This window comes from Panthera pardus, unplaced genomic scaffold (assembly GCF_024362965.1).
Source record: "Panthera pardus isolate Hobbes unplaced genomic scaffold, ASM2436296v1 HiC_scaffold_16, whole genome shotgun sequence".
Lineage (NCBI taxonomy): Eukaryota > Metazoa > Chordata > Mammalia > Carnivora > Felidae > Panthera > Panthera pardus.
This window is the reverse complement of record NW_026526721.1, coordinates 139,124,811-139,146,247: the sequence shown is the minus strand read 5'-3', so window position 1 is coordinate 139,146,247 and position 21,437 is coordinate 139,124,811. Positions and strand designations below refer to the sequence as shown.

At 42.9% G+C, this 21,437-nt stretch overlaps 1 long non-coding RNA gene across 2 annotated transcripts; it reads left to right on the top strand.

Moving 5' to 3' along the window:
* The first annotated feature begins 1,573 nt into the window (after positions 1-1,573).
* Positions 1,574-8,496, top strand: LOC109251407 (uncharacterized). 2 transcript variants are annotated; one of them, XR_002073514.2, is made up of 4 exons: positions 1,574-1,743; positions 2,641-2,781; positions 6,180-6,301; positions 8,134-8,496. It is a non-coding gene; the product is annotated as an uncharacterized LOC109251407 (long non-coding RNA). The 2 variants fall into 2 exon arrangements; XR_002073515.2 differs by lacking the exon at positions 8,134-8,496 and adding an exon at positions 6,403-6,794.
* Positions 8,497-21,437: the final 12,941 nt, after the last annotated feature.

Genomic DNA, 21,437 nt, shown 5'->3' with positions numbered 1-21,437 from the left:
GAAACACACACTGGGACATTAAGGGGTAAAGAGGCATGATGTGTGTAAACTATTTAAATAACTCAGAAAAAAATTAACAATGTGTGTTGGGGTGGAGGTGGAGAGAGAGTGGGAGGGAGGGAACAGAACCAATGTGCCAAAATGTTACAAATTAGTGAATCTGGGTAAAGGGTGTGTGGATGTTTTCTTTATTACTTGTATGATTTTCTTTAAATTTAGAGAAACAATACAGTGCTTCTGTCAGAGGGAATGAAATGGAGAAATTACTAATGCATTTCATATCTGTATTGTTTTATTTCTTAAAATAAGTGTGCATTACTTTAGTACATTAAAAAATTTTTTTTTAACGTTTATTTATTTTTGAGACAGAGAGCATGAACGGGGGAGGGTCAGAGAGAGAGGGAGACACAGAATCAGAAGCAGGCTCCAGGCTCTGAGCCATCAGCCCAGAGCCCAACGCGGGGCTCGAACTCACGGACCGTGAGATCGTGACCTGAGCTGAAGTCGGATGTTTAACCAACTGAGCCACCCAGGCACCCCAAGTACATTTTAAATCTAACCACTAAATCTTTAAAAAATTTTTTAAATATTTATTTATTTTTGAGAGAAAGAGACAGAGTGTGAGCGGGAGAGGGGCAGAGAGAGAGAGGGAGACACAGAATCAGAAGCAGGCTCCAGGCTCTGAGCTGTCAGCACAGAGCCTGACACGGGGCTTGAACTCATGAATGGCGAACTCATGACCTGAGCTGAAGCTGGACGCTTAACTGACTGAGCCACCCAGGCATGCCTACCCACTAAATCTTTAAAAGAACAAAAATATATGGGGAAGCAGAAAACCCCAAGAAGTGATTGGGGTGCCCACAAATAAGCTAGTTTGGTTGAAGGACTCAGAAAAGTTGATTGGATGACAGAAGAATGAAAAGTGGGTACCTTGACTTTGCAGAGGGGCTTCATGGGGAGCTAAGAAGCCTGGATTTCATTACAGGATAAAAAGGTACCAGGGAAAGACATTAGAGACATTTTAGCCTAACGGGTATTTTAAGAAGATTAGTTTGATAGAAAAGCCAGAAAGGAGAGAAAGGAGTCAGGGAAACCAGGAGGAAGCTATTGAAGAGTACAGGCGTAAGGAAGCAGCTCCAAATTCCTAATTCTCTGAGCTTACTTTAATTAATCACTGTTTAAAACTCTGTGAATGTAAGTCCCGTGATAGCAGAAAACTATGTCTGCTTAGAACTATGTAGTACAATGCTTAGCACTTAGTAGACACACAATAAAAGATTAACTGAGGTATGGGAAGAAAACCATCCTTGTCTCTAATAGTACTATTTTCCCTTTTCCCACCTCCTGTGATGTTCCATCATTCACATATGTATGATTACACTACCCAGCGGTCTACTGGGGCATGTGGAGTCTGTGTGGCTGTTCCCAGGGGAAGTGACCCGAGGGCGAGGCCTAAAGTGACTCCCAGGCCCCAAGGGCGGACAGGAATACAGTGTTGACATCAGAGTTACAGAATTCCAATTTGGAAGAGCTCTGAGATCATGAGATGTGCCCTGTTCTATTGACAGATGAAGCAACTGAACACCAGAGATGCAAGATGAGTTTTTGGAAATCAGGCAACTAATTAGCAGCAGAACGAAGCCCTTTTCCTTGGAAGAATCCAAGTGGACTGTGGAAACTTATAGAATCTACATGTCTACCCCTCAAACATGGAGCAACTGACAGAGGCCACAGAAGCCAGAGGTAACGCCTATGAAGGCAAGCATGCTCATGTTCTGTCTACACAGCACTGCTTTCTATGGCTCTGGGCTGTGTCAGAGTCTTTGATATCCATTCCACATTGTATATTAGACTGGACCCAGATTTACTACTCAAACACACACACACACACACGCCCCTCTTGCTTCCTAAATTACTCACTGAATTGAAAGCAATCCTGAATCTTACAGTGCAATGGTGACAGATATTTGCCCAGTGTGATTGTAAGAATAGAAGTGGAGATTCCTATATCCCCTTCTTTATCCCTGACTTTACTCACCTTGAGAAGTCTTTTTAGATCTTGGTGAAGAGGAAAACCAGGAAAATGGTGGGGCATGACCACTTTGGCTTTGTGGCTGAGGTTACACCCATCAGCACTGGCTTCCCACAGGTTGTCTCCCAACCTGGGCTGAAAGTTGGAGAACATCCTTGCCCCGTTTTCCCACTGCTTCATTCTTCCCTACTTCCCCATCTAAGGGACGAGCGTGGTTCAGGGCAGTTAAGAGATTGAACAGACCTGTTTCTATACCTGCACTGCCACTTACTAGCATGACCTCTGGAAAGTTCCTCAATCTGCTGAACCTTTGTTGTTGCATATGTAAAACTGAAATAATAAAGCTCACTTCATAGGATCTTTTGAAGGTTAAGTGAGAAATGTCTGTAAAATGTTTAGCCCAGGTGCCTGGCATGGCCCAAGTGCCCAATAAATGGTAGCTATCATCAGTTGAATCTAATGTATTTTTCGAGGCTCAATTCAGCGACCGCAGACTTTCTTTGGCTGTTCCAGAGTTAATAAACTAGAAGAAAAAATAAATAAATAAACTAGAAGAGTAGATGCAGATAAACCTCAGTTATATACTATTTTGTATTGTTTTCTTTCAGTTAAGAAACCGTAAGCAAAGGGAGGGGAGGACAGTTGCCCTATTCCAGCTCCAGCCCAATGCCAAGCTCTTGGAGCCGAGTAACCACCTGTTGATTGATCTTTACCGTGGCAAGAGCCTCCGAAAGAGCATGAACAAACAAGTAAGTCAGAAAACATCTGGGTTTTGCCCAGAAATGTTGCTCTCTAAATGAGTGAGTCAGAATGGCCCAAGTATGTGACACTTTCACTTAAATTGTTTGGAAAACTGTCAGGTGAAGGGTCGTTTCAGAGGATTTGTGTCTATTACACGGAATTCCCTTTCTCTTTAGATGGATGGTTAGTCCAACCTCTTAAAAGTGTTAAATGAAGAGATCTAAAAGAAAACTGGCTGTGGACAGGTTGGGATTTCCAAAGAAGTTTAAAACACGAAGAACCTCTCTGTGAAATCTGTCAATCACAGTGTGGGCAAGTGTGGAAAATGTTGGTGAAAATGTTTAGGCTCCTTAACATGATTATTTTCCCCTATAAGATTTGCACACTGGACTCCCAGAAGCAATAAAACCATCGCAATCACTTCTTGTTTGAAAAAGTCATTTTCTGCAACATCGGCTCAGGTTTTTAGGTCCATTCTAGGGGCAAGATTTAGAACTGCACGATTTGAGGGGATATTTGTCCTTTTCTTAGAGATCTAAATTTTTATTATATTCAGGGATTGAGAGCCATAACTTGTCTATGAAAACAATTTTTTTCATATAATTACATAAAGATTTATAGTCAGAAACCCTCGAATATTGCCACTTATGCACAGCTCTGGGTCACTCCTTGGCACCACTGTGTCCTTGAGCAATATAGGTGGGGAGATTAGGAGTTTTACATTCCAATATTTAGAGTTTATTTAGTTCCAGTTGTGTCTTAGCTTAAAATAAATCCTTGGGTTAGTGGGTTGGTCTAAGAGGTATATATTGAAGATGTTATTTTTGGAAACTGCTAGAGAATGAAATGAAAACTTGTGATATTCCTTTGAACTTGGTTTGAAAATAAAATACAGATTTTATGAACTTGGAGGTGAAGACATTTACTCTCCTCAAACTGTCTCATTTGCAAATGAGTGACTTAGAAAGCCCAGAGCCCAGAATATGGAATTCCAATTCTATAGGTTTTTCTTAGCTCTGTCCCTGTGTATGGATTGATCTTTCCCCAAATCACCAACCATCCTCTTCTTAAAAAGAAAATCTGCATACAGCTCCAGTGTGTTTATATTATAAACACACTATTATTGAAGGCATCTCATTGTTTATTTATTGCACATCTAAATGTTATATAGGGCCCAAACTAGATAATTCAGGTTTGGCCCTCTATAGGAATGGCTAGCAAGGATTTCCTTACGAGTGTAAGGTGTTTTTGTTTTGTTTTGTCTTGTTTTGTTTTGTTTTGTTTTGTTTTTAATAGAGGATTTTTGGCTGTTTCCTTATGAAACATACATGAAATTCCCAGTTGTGTAAGATGTGAAGGCAAAGCTGTGCCATATGTTACTGTCCCCGAGAGGACATTTGGATGTGGTACTGAGCTGTCTCTGAAACAACTTTGATTGTTTGTTTGTTTGTTTGTTTGTTTAACTCCACCCCTGATGTGGGGCTTGAAGTCACCACCACAAGCCAAGAGTTACATGCTCTATCCACTGAGCCAGCCAGGCACTCCAGAACAACTTTAATACTTTAATACTTTAATACTTCTGCTTTTTTTTTTTTTTTTTTTACGTTTAGTTATTTATTTTGAGAAAGAGAGAGAGTGTGTGTGTGGGAGAGGGGCTGAGAAGAGGCAGAGAGACAGAGGGAAAGAATCCCAAGCAGACTCCATGCTGTCAGCACGGAGCCCCCCATGGGGCTGGAACCCACAAACCGTGAGATCATGACCTGAGCCCAAATCAAGAAGTGGAAGCTCAACTGACTGAGCCTCTCAGGCGCCCCTACAGCTTCTGCTTTCTAAAAAGTCTCCTTTTGTTTTATTTGTTTACTTTTTATTAGGAAAAATTTCAAACATTCATAAAAAGAGAAAGAATAGTGCAAAGATCCCCATATACCCACCATACCACTCACATTCAAGAATTGATAGTATTTGTCATATTTACTTTATCTTTTTTTTTTTTTGCTATATCATTTACAATGACAGACAGCAAGACAATTTGCCCCTAAATCCTTCAACATGCTTCTTCAAAAAATAACCATATACCACTATCACACCTGACAAAACTAGCAATAGTTCCCCGCTATTGTCTAAATATTCCATACATATTCAATCCTCTAATTTCCTTTTAGGTTCAAATCAGTATTCTATTAAAGACCATTAAAGTGCTTTTGTTTCTTCTGTCTCTTTTATTTATTTATTTTATTTTATTTATTTTATAGATTTCATTTCATTTTTTTATTTTTTATTTTATTTTATTTTATTTATTTTTTTTAAACATTACTCTTTTTTTTTTTTTTTCTTTTTTTTTTTTTATTTTTATTTTTGGGACCGAGAGAGACAGAGCATGAACGGGGGAGGGGCAGAGAGAGAGGGAGACACAGAATCGGAAACAGGCTCCAGGCTCCGAGCCATCAGCCCAGAGCCTGACGCGGGGCTCGAACTCACAGACCGCGAGATCGTGACCTGGCTGAAGTCGGACGCTTAACCGACTGCGCCACCCAGGCGCCCCTCATTTCATTTTTTTAATGTTTATTTATTTTTGAGAAAGAGAGAGAGAAAACATGTAAGCAGGGGAGGGGCAGAGAAAGAGGAGGAGTACAGAGGATCTGAACCAGGCTCTGTGCTGAGAGCAGAGAGTCCCATGCGGGGCTCGAACTCATGGACCATGAGATCATGACCTGAGCTGAAGTCAGAGGCTTAACTGACTGAGCCACCCGGGCACCCCTGCTTTGTCTTTTTTTAATTTAGAACAATCCCCCAACTGTTTCACCTCTTTTCCCTTTTTATTCCTTGTGGCATTTTCATTGAGTCATTGAAAAGACATGCCAGTTTGTATTGTAGAATGTTCCACATTATGCATTTGCTTGACTGTTTTTCTTCATAGTACCATTTAATATAACCCCTCTACCGTTTGTATGCCCGGTAAATTTGAGGTGTCATAGAAAGGTGTGATTCATTCCAGTTAAACCTTTTTGGCAAGAGAGTCAAGGAAGTCACAGGTGACACTGTACCTCCCGTTGCATCACATCAGGAGGCAGTGAACTCGTCCCTTAAAAGGAATCTCTTGAGAAGCAGAAACGTGTACCATTTCACGTTTGTCTTAAAAAATACCACTGGACCAGAACTGTGAATGTCATTTACCCTCTCAGATCCTCAGTTCTCTTATGAGAGATAACACCAATACTGACTCTCTAACTTCACAGGGTTATGGTAAGGACCACAGGAGAAAATAATGGTAACAGCACGAATAACTACCATTTATTGAGCAATCACTATGTCAAGCCCCATGCAAGAGTTTTCCATTTACTGTTCCGGTTAATCCTCATGCTAACCACAAGAGGTAGGCATTATTATTAGCATTTCTATTGTGCAGGTGAGGAGACTGAGCACAGAGAGTGAAGCGATTTGGCACAGGTCAAACCACTGTTACGAGGAGGAGGAGGAGGGACGCAAGCTCCACCCCCCCTGACCGCAGAGCCTGGGCAGGAAATCACCGTGAGTACTACACAGAAGTATCAACACAGAAATACCAGTCGTTGTGTTAGGAGACTGAGAGGATGTTTTCTGGTTTTGTTTTTTTCTTTTTCTTTTTTCAGACTTTCACTGATGTTATTCTGTCACTTTCATATCCACGAAATGAATAGGCATTTACAGGGGAAGATGTACAATATGGGTATAAAACAACAATCAGAATCATTTATTACTTACCTGCTCTGGTGGTACTGACAACAGAATAAAAGGAATCACATCAACAATAATAAAAAACTTTGCCTAGAGGGAAATAGACATATGAAGTAACACCATAAACAGATATTCTGTATTTTCTTTTTTACGATTCTACTCTTTTTGTCCCATTTTACTTGACATATGGCTCACTTCATAAGAATGTTTAAATATTGATTTCCAAATAGCTTCACTTACTTGGTCCTAAAACAATATTAACAGACCATGTAGCTTCCGGAAGGATCTGTTCTGCTGTTTCTGTAAAAAAAAAAAAAAAAAAAGAAAAAGAAAAAAAGAAAAGAAAAGAAATGTTTTGGTTTTCTCAGTGTTTTTGAATCAAGAGAGTTAGTTGGTCCCAAATATACCCAAACATACCCAAACATAATGACCATATGATTTCTTTTTTAAAGGCTATGATTAAGGCTACCTTTAAGAGGCACGGCCATCAGTGAGTCCTCTGAGTGAAACCTTTCAGATGAGCATCTGTCCTCTCCAAGGTGTGAAATCACATTTGGCAAACAGCCTTCTAACCCCCAGAACGCTCAACACGAGACCCATCATGTTTTATGTCTGCACACAATAAAGATAGCTGTGTAAACTAAGTGTACTCCTCAAAACATCTTTGCCACTCAAGTCACTAGGAGGTTTTTCCCCTGCCTTTCCATTCTGCTTCAAATATCAGATATAACAAAATGTTTATGTTTTTTAAAGTTTATTTTTACTAATCTCTACACCCAACATGGGGCTCAAACCCACAACGCCGACATCAAGAGTCACACACTCCTCTGACTGAGCCAGTCAGGCACCCCAGAGATACAAAATGTTATTTGGTAGCTGCGATAATTCTCACCCTGGAAATATTTATTATATTTACATAAAAGCCAGTAAGATCTTTGAAATAGATTTAAAAATATATACATGAACCCAATGTGGGGGAGGGACACCAAAATTATAGCAAACAGTGGTAAGGTAACTATATCAAAAAATCAAAAAGGTATAATTGTCTTTTAACATACCTGGATGGTACTAAAAAGAAAAAGATGATTTCAGGGCGCCCGGGTGGCTCAGTCAGTTGAGCGTCCGACTTCAGCTCAGGTCATGATCTCCCGGTCTGTGAGTTCGAGCCCCGCGTCGGGCTCTGTGCTGACAGCTCAGAGCCTGGAGCCTGCTTCCGATTCTGTGTCTCCCTCTCTCTCTGCCCCTCTCCTGCTCATGCTCTCTCTCTGTCTCAGAAATAAATAAATATTTAAAAAATTTTAAAAAGAAAAAGATGACCTCTCAAAAATCTCACATAACCTATTTCCACTCCAAAGTTCCTAAAGATGATCTTTTGGGGGGGAAAAATGTATGGATTGCTTACTATGTCTTAAGCGCTTTACTTGCATGATTCCATTTAATATCTGCAACAGCTCTTTAAGGTAGCTGCATTTATTATCACCTACTTACAGATGAGAAAATGTAGTCTTACAAAGAGGTAAGTAACTGTGAGCAGTTACACAGAAGTTAGGTGGCCGAGCCAGAATTTAAACTCAGGACTGACTCCAGAGCCCAACCTCCCCAGCTATCCCTAGATGACAAGAAATAATGACTGCAATTTTCCTCAGCTGAATTTCAAACCCTAAGAACGTGCAAACTCGTAACCGAGTAGAATGCTTTGCGCTGAACCTCGAACAATCCAACAAGAGAAACGGGATCGCAAAACGCAGCTTTCGAAGCGGGGACCCAGAGTCACATTTCCTCACCAGCAGCAGAAGAAGATTCTCACCACTCCCCGGTGGGGGGAGGGTGGGGGGAAGGCTCTCCTCCCCACCCTCCTGAACAGCCTGTGGACATTCTTCTCAAAGACTCTCACAGCCGCTCTGGCATCCCTCCCCTTTCTGCCTCCCCTTCAAAGCTCTGGTGGTCAGTGTGTCTTCTTTCCCATCCTCTGGGGTTTCACCCAGCAGCCAATCAATAAATATTTGTTGAATGAATAAATGAATGAATGAGTGAATGAACAAACAGCTGTCAAACCAGTCACAGATGGAAAAGTACACAGAGGTGCATAAATAGTAAGCTGTTTGCCCAAAATAGCCTCAGCTTGACCAGAAGGTAAATCTCACCAAACTTCACCGTTCAGTTGGGGAACATTTATGTATTCTGTGTTAGATATATATTATTTACTTCCCATTTTGTACTTGGTTGCCTCACTGTTAGTCAACACTTCACATTCTGTGGGATTGGGTCCAGTCACCTAATCTTTGATCCTTGTTTTCTCAATTATAAAATGATGCTCTTAAGACATACCTCACGGGTTGTCCTAAGGATCAAACAAGGTCACATGGGGTGGGGCTCTGTGAACTGTACAGTGCTTTCTGGTGCTGTCATCATGGGGCATTTATTGGCCCCTGCTATTTATTGTGTTCATCTAGTCGGTGGGGGGACCTAAATGTGCTGTACGAGAAGGGTGGTGTTGTGGAAAGAATTCAGGGGTCCCTGATGCCCCCCACCAGAACAAAACAAACTATAGCCAGAGAAGGACTTTCATGAAGCCAGGCTCCCATGGGTGGACCTATGGAGCAAGGAAGGCCAGCAGCCACAACACACCCTCAGGGAATCCAAGAAAAGGCCCCTGGAAGCCCCCGGAAACCTTTGGAATCTCCTTGCTCTTCTTTATCTCCATCGCAGCCATTGCCACACTTTGGCCAAGACTCTGTCTAGACTGACAGCCAACAGCCAGATAATAGAATTAAGCCATTCAGTCACCCTGGAGACAGTCATCACTTACAAAAGAGCTGGGCTTGAGCACATGGCCAGGTGGGCACGTTCCAGTAACCATCAGGAGGCAGTGTCCCACCTCTCCCTCCTCATCCATCCTTTATGGGGGCAAAGAAGAGGAAAACAAAATTCAGGTGACTGGTCTCTGATCCATCCTAATTAGTCTCTTCCTCTTTGTTGATCTTTACCTGAGCAAGTGAGACAATCAGCATTCGCCTAGGAAGCTCTGCTCCTCTGACGCTGGGGGATCTCAGAGAATTAACGTAATGAGGCAGAAAGTGCGTCAGTGGAACAGGGCTTCTTTCGTGGGTCTTCTTTACTTCCCCCTACTCTCTCCTCCCCCTTTGCTCTTTGCTCCCTGTCACCACCCTCTCCTTCCATCTGTGTTAAGAGGAAACCGTTTGAAGTATCTGTGAAACAAACAAACCGACCCCCCCCCCTTTTCTTCCTTCAAGGTTCTTTGCACTAATTTTTAAAACTGAAATTTTCACAGAAAATTATTTCGGTGGGTTCAGGAACATAAATTTTAATACTCAGCCCCCAAGCAAACATTTCAACCAAAGATCCCTTACCTTTCAAAAAAAAGTGCAAAGTAAATTTCTGTAGCAAAGAAAGACCTAGTATTTTCTTGGGCCTTCTTGCAAACAGAGGCCCCTTAGACAATATTTACATCTATGTGTGGGTGAGTTGAGACTGTGCTTGGGGCAGTTGGAATAAGAGAGGCATTGATAGATTCCAGTAAGTCTGGCGGATATTGAAGACTAAGGGTGGTGTAACTCGGGGAACGAGGACTGGGTTTGTGAAAAATGTCTAACATTTACTCAGCACTCGTGTGGACCAGACACCGTGCTAAATGCTCCACAGATAACATCTTTTCATTTTACTTTCATAACCACCTGTCAAAGTAGACGCTAGCATTCGTGACTCACTGACAGACGAGGAAACGGAGACACTGAGAGGTAAGGCACCTCCCAGCTAATCAGTCATAGAGCCGGGAACCTAACACAGGCCTCGGACTCCAGACCCTGCCTCCTCCTGTGTGGTCTGTGGACCAGCAGCACCAGGCACGTGTGCTAATCTGCACCTTAGCAAGGGTGATGGGTGCATGCATTCTAGTCCTGCTCAGGATTTACCACTGATATTGCTGCCCCGAGCGCGCGTTCTCATTCTGAGCCTCCCGGGACCTGATGTTTACCTTCCTGAGGCTCAGTTGCTCATCAGTAAAATGAAGATGGGCTGAAGATCATCGCTGAGCATTCAAGGAACTTTACCAGCCGCTTTACAAAGGTCTCTAGAGGCTTTTTGAAGTTTGAGTAAACGACACTCCATAAGCGGTAGCAATAATTAAAAACTAATTTACAAAAAGTTCCTTTTGAATAATAATACTCAGTATGGGAAATTTGGGAAATGAAGAAAAGGTAAAGGAAACACAAAAATTCTCCTGTGAATCCACTATCCTGAGGTAACCCAAGAAACATTCAGTTGTGTTTCCTTTCCGTATTTTCTCTTCACATGTGTGTGTATGTATATACTTTTTTTTTTTCACCAAATAGGGATCATTCTATCTGTATGTATTTGCATGCTGAATTTTTTCTCTTCATATTTACATGGTGGGCCTGTTTAAAATACTTTAAACCAGCGAATACACAAGCTGCTTTCCAGGGCTCAGTCTCTGGATCAGAAAGTTCTTTCCATCTAGTTTTGATTCCTTCCACTGGAACTTAAGAATTAAGATTAAAACTGCCCTGTGAAGCTGAAGCTTCACACTGTGCACTGTGCACTGTGCCCTGTGCACTGAAGCTGATTTCAGTGGTAGACCCATGTGTTGGAGAGAAAGCCTTGTTGGGGGGGTGAAGACAGATGAAGGAGACCGCCAGGGTTCAGTGGCTTTGGGGCCCTGCAGAGGACGCACATCCATGCTGGGACACAGAATAACAGGTGACATCCCAGCTGTGCAAACTCCTTCACAGTTGGAATTATCTGGTTTTGTTTTGCTTTTTTTTTTTTAAGTCTCTGTACCCCGGTGCTCAGAACTATGCCTGGCACATAGTAGGTATCCAGTAAATCTGATGGATGAATGAATGGATCAATTAATGAGTTAACGAATGAATAAATGAATCAGTGGAGAAGATGGACGGCTGCCTAATGATATAAATCGAATATCTCCTTTCACTCCCACCTTGGCCCCAAACATGTCCTCTCTATGCTTCAGGTTCTACCATGAGATTATTTCTTTACAGCAGTCTTCAGAGGGTGTATTTTTTTTTGCATTTATTTATTTATTTATTCATTCATTCATTCATTCATTCAGAGAGGGGGGAAGGGGCAGAGAGAGGAAGAGAGAGAATCTCAAGCAGGCTTCGCTTTGCCAGCACAGAGCACAGAGCAGGGCTCAAACTCACAAACCGTGGGATCATGACCTGAGCCGGAATCAAGAGTCAAACGCTTAACAGACTGAGCCACCCAGGTGCCCCAGGGGATGTATTCGCTAAAACAAGCATCCCTGGGAGGACTACCTGTTTCATTTAACAGCCTTTGCAAATATGCTGACGCTGGGATTTTAGGAAAGAGTTTTCCTACAGTTTGCCAGTCAATAATATTCTAGGTAAATCAGCTGTCTGAGTTCTCTGTCCTTTCATATATTCAAATATCATGTCTTCATCAAGGCTCTTTTCTCAAGGAGATTTTGCCTTTACAAGCCCAAGGAATAGAGTGTAGAAGGGTCAATGGAATCTTCCCAGTGAAAGGTCTTTGGAGGTGACCTTGTTTCCCTTGGCAAGAATGGCTGGGAATGAGCATGATTCTCACCACCCAGAGACTTCTCTTGGAAGGACTAGTGAAGAGCTAAATCGGACAGGGCAGAGGGCACACCTGACCAGAAGGGGGCTCAGTAAACATGGGCTTGCTCCAGGTCATGTGTTTACAGAGAAATCTTTTCCCAGTCAGCTCTTCTGTTGGCAACCAAGAGGAAGCACTTCTCACCACCTTCACAGCTACCTTCCCAGTCAACTGTCCTCACCTCTCACCTGGATTCCTGCTGTGGCCTCCTAATTAGCCTCTCTGCTTCCACCTGTGACCTCTTAGCATTCTGCGTCTACAAATCATAAATCACATCAGGTCACTTCTCTGCTTCAAACCCTCCAATGGCTTTCCAGCTCTGATCAAAATCTGAATCAAAATAAATCCACCAGGTCCTATATGAGCTGACATTCCCAGTCACCTTTCTGATTTCATCCCATGTTACTTTTCCCCCCGCTTCCTCTACTCTGGCCACACTGGCCTCCTAGCTGTTCCTTAAATGTACCCAGCACACTTCTGCCTCAGGGCCTTTGCTCTTGCTGTTCTCTCTGCCAGAACATATCCACATGCTCCCACCTCCAGCCTCCCTGCCCTGCTCCCTGTCTAGCTGCTTGTCTTATTCCCTCTCTTCAGGTTTCTGCTTAAACATCACCTTGGCTTCCCTTGACTGCATCTAAATTAGTTATACCCTCTCCCTGCGAAAAAAAACCCCAAAACCCTTTCCCACTTTGTACCTTCTAGCCCTGCCTTAATCGTCTTCACAGCATCTCTCACCACAAGATGCTCTCTATATTTATTTATTTGTCTCCTTCCCAACCAGAATAAAAACTCCATAAGAACAAACATGCCTGTTTGGTTTCATTCACTGCTTGTTGTTGAGTGTCTAGAACACTGGCTGGATCCTAAATTTTGTTTTTTAGTGACTATTGAGTGAATCTTAAAGAACAGCAATGGTATAATTTATTTTTCTTTTTTACAGTTCCATTACTAGTTTTCCAATATAGTATCCCTCTCTATTATTTTTTATTACAGGGCTTTTCATTTCAAAGAAAAATCTAAACTCAGAATGACTAGGCAGTTGTAAATAGATTCTGAGGTGCAATAAAACATGTAATGATTTTTTTCATTTGCTCCACAAACAAGGCTGTGTAATTGCTGAGATCTGATTCTGCCTCGTGTGCCTCAAGTTTCTTGGCTTATTTTAAGGAGAGACAAATATCATAAGTGAGTATACCGGACAACATCTGGCATTGTTTTTTCAGGTTTCAACTGGACTTCGAGACAGGTTACAGGGTAGAAAGATTAAATGCCAGAGTTCAGAACATTCAAAGATTTGAGAGATGACTTTTCTCGACTTCAAAAAAGAATTGAAAATCCACTATTTCGTGTAAAACTCAACATAATAGATGTGCCGTGTTTCAGTTTAGCTGACTTTAAAAAAAAAAAAGTGTAACTTCGATGACAATGCAACAAGTTTGGCCTGACAGTTTCTTTTACATCTTTATACTTATTAACTGCATAACTCAATTTCATGAATGGCATGTGTCAGGCTACATGATCAAGAAGAAGGAGGGAAGGTATTTCATGACCTGCAAATGTGTTGATGGTTATGCCTCTGGAATGACCCTTCATTACTTCAGTCGAGCCCCTACATCAGTATTTGTCAAACTTCACTAAGCAGAAAAGAAACACCTTGGTGGGGGGTGCCTGGATGGCTCAGTCGGTTGGCCCCTGACTTTTGATTTCAGCTCGGGTCTTGATCTCAGGGTCATGAGTTTAAGCCTTGTGTTGGGTTCCACACTGGACATGAAGCCTACTTAAAAAAAAAAAAAATCACCTGGAGAATCTTGTTAAAAGTCTGCAGATTTCCAGGCCCCACCCCCAAAGATCCTAATTCATTACATTTGGGGAGAAGCTGAGAGTGGCCTTGTAAAGCCACTCTGGAAGCAGGTGAGTTAGCCTCCTCCTGAGGGACATTGCTAGACTGTAAACCACCTGCAGGCAAGAACCATCCCCATTTAAAACCCACAAATGCTGCCATGGCACAGCATCTCCTCAAAGACTGTGGCTTCAGACAGTTCTTAGAATGTTCTGGGAAGCAAGAAAGGAATCTCACCAGAAAGGAGGGCAGATAGGGGATTGAGGAGGAGCAAACACCCAAAGAAATTGCACTTTAAAAAAAAATTTTTTTTTAATGTTTATTTATTGTTAAGAGACAGAGCGTGAACAGGGTAGGGGGAGAGAGAGGGGGAGACACAGAATCGGAAGCACAGAGCCCGACACGGGGCTTGAACTCACAAACCGCAAGACCATGACCTGAGCCGAAGTCGGACACTTAACCAGCTGAGCCACCCAGGTGCCCCCCAAAAGAAATTGCACTTTAAATAGAGACTGACTGGGAAGAACCCAACATTTCACAAACTCTCCTGTTTTTGATGATCAGCTTTAAGAGATCATTCTTTTTACTCTTGTCAAGATAAGTTTTAGGATGATAAATTCATAATGACACCTCCTTTTAAAATTTGAGAATATCTTGGACTATCCAATCAATTATAATGGCCCCTTTGGACCCATTATGGTTTCTTATTGCTCATTTCTGGTATTAGAACAGTGATAGGAAGGTGAGCATAACTCCTCCATCAGAGAAGTCTAGTGGCTGATTTTATACGATCTGGGGAGCCCTGTAATGCCAACCTGTATACCCCGAGACACATTGTCTGTGAAAATTATTCTGTTAATAGCTGTGCTGGGGATCGTATAATGTTTATGTTGGCTCCCCCCACCCCCACCATAATCCCATCCTTCATTTTCACTACTTAAAAACCTCACAAATGCATTTTTTAAGGTTTACTTTTATTTATTTTGAGAGGGAGATAGAGAGCAAGGAGGAGAGGGGCAGAGCAATTGGGAGACAGAATCCTAAGCAGGGCTCGAACTCATGAACTGTGATATCGTGACCTGAGCCGAAGTCAGGAGACGGATGCTTAACCTACTGAGGCACCCAGGCGCCCTGAAAACACCCACAAATGAATTTTTGTGTGCATAGACACTCATTATTAAAAACAAACCAACCAACTAAACAGAAGCACATGAGTCAAAAGAGAAAGTTCCACACCCAAAGCAGCCACATTTCTGGGTCGGTGGATATCATTCCAGACCATTCTCTATGCATCCCAAAACATGTGCATGAGGGCAGGAAGGGGACTGGAGGTCCACTTTGCTTGCCAGAGCTCTTGCCAAACCATTCTACCTTCCTTCTCTCTCAAAGACCTAAATGACTTTGGAAGGTCTTGACAGCTCTCTCTACCCCTTGGCATCGCTCCATGCAGCCATCAACCAGCTGCCTTCTTGCTGCACTTTATTCATTGAGGATTTAATCTCCCCACTTACTGTCTTCCTCTCCATTTGACTCCTGTTCTCTTTCTTGCTACTGGCAGCATGCGCCTCAGGGGTCTTTCAGTACCCCGGCTCGTCAGTGACTTGTCACCCCTCCCCACCATCCACTCCCCTGCTTGCGGCTTTCAGCTGACAGCACCATCACTGCTCCGAAGGCTGATTCCAAACCCTCTGCTCTTGGACCAGTGTCTCACATCCTCTCCAACCTCCTCTCTCTCACACCATGATTCCTTTCCCTCTGCAACTTCTGTCTCCTGCCTGAATATACTAAGCCCTTCCCCTCTGCCAGGTCTTTGCACTTATTTTCCCCTCTGCCCAAGAGGAGGTCCTCTAACTGAGCTGGGTCATTCCCATCCTTCAGTGTCTCTTAATGTCACTTCTTCAGGGCGCCCCGGTGACTCAGTGGGTTAAGCGTCCGACTCTTGATTTCAGCTCCGGTCATGATCTCACAGTTTGTGAGATAGAGCCCCGCCTCAGGCTCTGCCCTGACAGCACAGAACCTGCTTGGGATTCTCTCTCTCTCTCTCTCTCTCTCTCTCTCTCTCTCTCTCTCTCTCTCTCTCTCTCTTTCTCCATTACATTGAAGATCTCCTGCCATTCCTTTCTGGCCTGCCAAGTTTCAGAAGAGAAACCAGTCACGAGTCTTATAGGTCTCCCTTTATATGTTAGAGCACGTTTATTCCTCGCTGCTTTCAGAATTTTCTCTTTATCCTTGTATTTTGCCAGTTTCACTGTGATATGTCATGCAGAAGATCGATTCAAGTTACGTCTGAAGGGCGTTCTCTGTGCCTCTTGGATTTCAATGCCTTTTTCCTTCCCCAGTTCAGGGAAGTTCTCAGCTATTATTTCTTCAAGTACACCTTCAGGACTCTCTCTCTCTCTCTCGCTCTCTCTCTCTCTCTCTCTCTCTCTCTGCTCCCGTTTACTCCATCTCTCTCATCCTCTGTCTCAAAATAAATAAATAAACATTTTTAAAAAATGTCACCTCTTCTGAGAAACCTCTTCCCCAATCACTCTTTCATCCCCCACTTTATTCTTTCATGGGGCTCATCACAATCTGAATTGTCTTGTTATGTATTTATTTATTGTCTACCATGGCCACTAGAAGGTTACCTTCTATGTGGAATCCCCAGCGTCTATTCCAGGGCCCATCACATAGACATTGCTAAACACATTTGCTGAATGAATGAAAGAAATGCGGCCACACCAGATATATTTAGTTGTGACGTTTTTGTTTCCTACCACATACATACAGTTTAGAAATCTTTCTGTGTCAGAACATATAGACTAGCCACTCAGAAAAGAATATGACAGCATTGTGTCTACCATTGTGGTCCGCTTAAACGCACCTGTCTTGTAGGACATTCGGGTTTCTATTCTTTTGCTTTTTACTCCTGAAAAGACTGAGACCAGAAACTTTCTTCCACGTGTACCTCTGTGCATACACACAAATATTTCTGCAGGTTGGATTACTTAAGGTAGAACTGCCAGGTCAGAGGCCAGGCGCATTTAAAATCTTCGTAGGTATTGCCAAATTGCCTTCCAAAGAGAGCTTTGCCGCCCACATCATGCGAGTTCCTGCTTTTGCACATCTCCGCCAAAAACGTATGTGACCAACCTTCTAAATTTGCCAATTTGGTAAACAAAAATATATCTCATTTAATTTGTCTTTCCTTAGTTAACAATGAAACTGAGCGTTTCCATTTAGAGACCGCTTGTAATTTTTCAATGAGCGGCCCATTATTATCCTTTGTCTCTTTTTGTATCAGGATGTTTGTTTTTTCATTTATTGATTTATAGAATCTCCTTGCATATCATGGAAAATAAGCCTTTCATTACATGACTTTCAAATATTTTCTCCTTGTCTGTTATTGGTCTGCGAACTTTGACTCTCTGAGGAGACTCACAATACATAATTAAGGCTTTCTTCTGCTTCTTGTATCAATTTAGATTCTTTTCTCTCATGCTTGTGATTTTCCTCAAGCATCTGGCAATGCTTGGCATTTTGTTTATATTTGTAGATGATGGCCTAGATTGGACAGGACGCTCCCTGTATCCCTGCCAGCCAGTGCATGTTCCGACAAGGTGAGTTCTTGCTCTAGTCATCGTGAGAGGGGCAGGAGGTAGCACATGCAGCCAGGTGGCCTTTTCTTTCCAATGTCTCCTAGACATGGAGCTCCCTGTTCCTCGTGGAAACAGAGCTTACCTGGGGCATTACCCAAGAAGCACTGGGTCCTGTACCTTCTCAGGTAGTTTCCCTCAGGGAACCTTGCTTTTTACAACCAGGTTCCGACAGGCTTTCCTGAGGGGAAAACCAGAGTCAGCCTCTGACAAGCAAAGCCTAGTTTTTCTGCCTTTTAATAAATGATCAAGTTGATCACCCACTGCTCAGTCCTTGCCCTGGCTCTTGCTGCCTTCTTTCCTTGGGGATTGTCCATGATTCTTTTGGGAAATTTCACTTTTGGGGAAGACACTTTGTTTGGGTTCTATAGGGTTGAGTCCTCCAGTTTTGTAGGATTTTGCGATTCATCTCATCTCAAGATTCCTCTCTGCTCTCATCTCTTGGTGGCACCCCATCCAGCTCCCAACACGGCACAAGGTTCATATGATTGTTACATGTCTTCCGCCACTTAAGTGGGATTTAGGTATGGGTGAGATATAAACACATGCTTAGTCAGCAATCATGAACCAAAAGCCCCTAAAGGATGTTGGACTTTGCAAATTTAACTGTTTTTCCTTAAAGTGGAATACAGAATATTTAAAAGTACAATTACAGGGGCGCCTGGGTGACTCAGTCGGTTAACCATCCAACTTTGGTTCAGGTCATGATCTTGTGCTTGGTGAGTTCAGGCCTCACATGGGGTTCTCTGCCGTCACCACAGAGCCACTTTCGATCTTCTGTCCCCCTCTCTTCTGCCCCAACCCTGCGTGCTCTCTCTCTCTCAAAAAATAAACAAACATTAAAAAAAAAAAAAAGTACATTGATAGCTGTTGGCTCTGTAGCTAAGGGGTTAGAGCACTGGTTTTGTAAAAGTACACTTATGGTGGGGTACCTGAATGGCTCAGTCCATTAAGCTTCTGACTCTTGGTTTCGTCTCAGGTCATAATCTCACAGTTCCTGAGATGGAGCCCCACGTGGGGCTCTGTGACGACAGCCCAGAGCCTGCTTGGGATTCTCTCTCCCTCCCTCTCTCTCAGCCCCTCCCCTGCTCATGCTCTCTCTCAAAATAAATAAGTAAACTTTTTTTTTAAGTACAATTTTAGAGAAAAATAACCACAGCGAAGTTTTTCTAAGTTAAAAAAAAAAATCCACCTTCAGAATTAAAATGAAATTACGTAGTGGGAATTCCTTTTGGCCATTTCCGAAACAGATGTCCCACCCAGACCCTTATCTACATTATAGTCTTCCCTGCCTTAGGAAGGGAAAGGGAAAGCCCCTAAAGGTGAAGGGGTTTGAAAGCCCCTAAAGGTGAAGACACTCATGCTACCTGGATTAAAAATTACACTCCACAAATTGACACGGAACTCCCGAGGCATGATCTCCCTGAGGAGTAGAATGGCTGATAGAGAAAGAGTAGGCAGGCACCTCTGTACGACTCTACCAGATTCTTGGCTCCCTGAGAGGCAGGGACTCAATCACATTCATGTCTATGTCCTCAGAATCTGCATAGCGCCTGGCACCCAATAGGCACACAAAACGCCTCTCAAATCTGGCAGTTTAATTTATGCCCAAGTTGTAGATTTGTGAGCAAAATAAATGTTGTGATAAGCCCCTGTGTTTTACGGTCATTTTTATGCAGTAATAGGTAGCTGGCACAGACATATGGAGATTCCACCAGCTTAATGATCACCCAGTAGAAAGCAAAACTCACAGGGAAAAAGACAGGGAGGGGAGAGAGATTCCTGGCTCCAGAGGGAGGAATGTGGTGGGCTGGGCAGTCTGGGTCTGTGACAGCCAACCGGATGCATGAGGGTGCAAGGTGCAGGGGAAAGACTGGTAAGAGGAGGAAGTGCCCATTTTCGGCTCACAGACCCAAGGAAGCAGTAATCACTTCTCCTGAGCAGAGACATCTGCCTAGTCCTTTGTACCAGAATAACCAGTATTTATTAAGCTTTTTTGATGTGCTAGCCACTTGGTAGGCCTCCACATACCTGATCTCTAATCCTTCCAGCCACTCTAATAGTAGGAATGATTTTATCTTTTATTCTAGTTATGGGGAAATTGAGGCTGGGAGACTTTAAGCAAGCTGCCAGAGGTCCTGGAAGTTGGAAGTGGCAAAGCCAGGATTCAAATGGGATTCTGTTTAATAATGAAACCTCTCTTCATTGCTAACCAATGCCGGAACTCGATCCCACAGCCCCCTGGGATCATGACCTGAGCTGAAATCAAGAGTCGCTTAAATGACTGAACCACCCAGACTTCCCTCACAGAGTTCCTTTAAAAAAAAAAAAAAAAAAAAAAAAAAGATTGCAAACTATCTCATTAGCTTTTTACATTGATTACGTGTTGAAATAATGTGGTTTATTTTTTTTTTTCTTGATAATGTGGTTTAAAAATGTTATTAAGATGAAGCTCACCTCTTCCCTTTTACTTTTTTTTTAAATTTATTTTTATTTTATTTTTATTTTTTGAGAGACAGAGAGAGCAAGCTGGGGAGGGGCAGAGAGAGAGAGAGGGAGACACAGAATCTGAAGCAGGCTCCAGGCTCCAAGCTGTTAGCACAGAGCCTGATGCGGGGCTCAGACTCACACACTGTGAGATCATGACTTGAGCCGCAGTCGTACCGACTGAACCACCCAGGTGCCCCTTTTACTTTTTTAAAATTACGACTGCTAGAAATTTTATTATTACACATACGGTTTGCATTACATTTCCACTGGATAGTTCCGAGTTAGACCCTTAGTGTGAGAACATTAAGGGATTGCTGTTATTACTGAGACAGCTCAGCTTAGCATGTCCCATGTTTCTAAGTCTACCATTTTTTTCTCTTCCTTGGGCTGGATACTTTTTCTATATGACCTCGTTTAATCCACACAATAGCCATTCAGCAATGTCGTGATTGTCAAAAAAGACTTCTTTCCCATATTTGCTGATATTCTTTCTTCTAGTCAGTCTCCCCGCAATTAGTGGTAAAAGCGACCTGTGAAAAGGGTGCATGGGCTTGTCTACAAGAACAATAAGGAGGGTCACCTGGCTGACTCAGCAGGTGGAGCATGCAACTCTAAATCTTGTGGTGGTGAGTTTGAGCCCCATGTTGGGGGTAGAGTTTACTAAATAAATACATGACTAGAATAGAATAGAATAGAATAGAATAGAATAGAATAGAATAGAATTAGAATTAGAATACAATACAAGAGCAATAAGGAGGGGCATCTGGCGGGCTCAGTCAGTAGAGCATGTGACTCTTGATCTTGGGGTCATGAATCTGAGCCCCACATTGGGGGTAGAGTTTACTAAATTAACTAATTAATTGATTAATTAAAATATAAGAGCGATAAGGAAAGGGGAGCTGAGAAGACAGTTCCAGGCTTGAGAGGCAGGGAGTGGAGACCAGGGTGCTGGAAGGAAAGGAAAGTGTCTAGGTGCTGGGCCCTGAGGACAAAGTAAAGGAGACAAGGCCTCTTTGCAGGAGGAAGGCCTGGGTACCTTTCCCCTAGAGGTTATCCTGAAGAGGGTCGGGGTCAGGACCTCCCAGGCAGCACGTGGGCTCTGAGAGGGCTGATGCCCCGTGCAGACCTGGGTCCTTCCCGCAAACCCAGATGAGCCCCCGTGAAAAAGAGATGAAGCTAATGTCTGTTCGCATCAGGCTCCTGGCTGCTGCAAGAGTCCAGGTAATGGTCCGTGGGTTCCGGATGAGGGCTACGGTAGATATTAACATAAAACAGAGATGTTTACATAAAATTGTTCTTCCCAGAATCTGAGGTTGTAACGTTCAGGAAACCCTGAACGCCATCG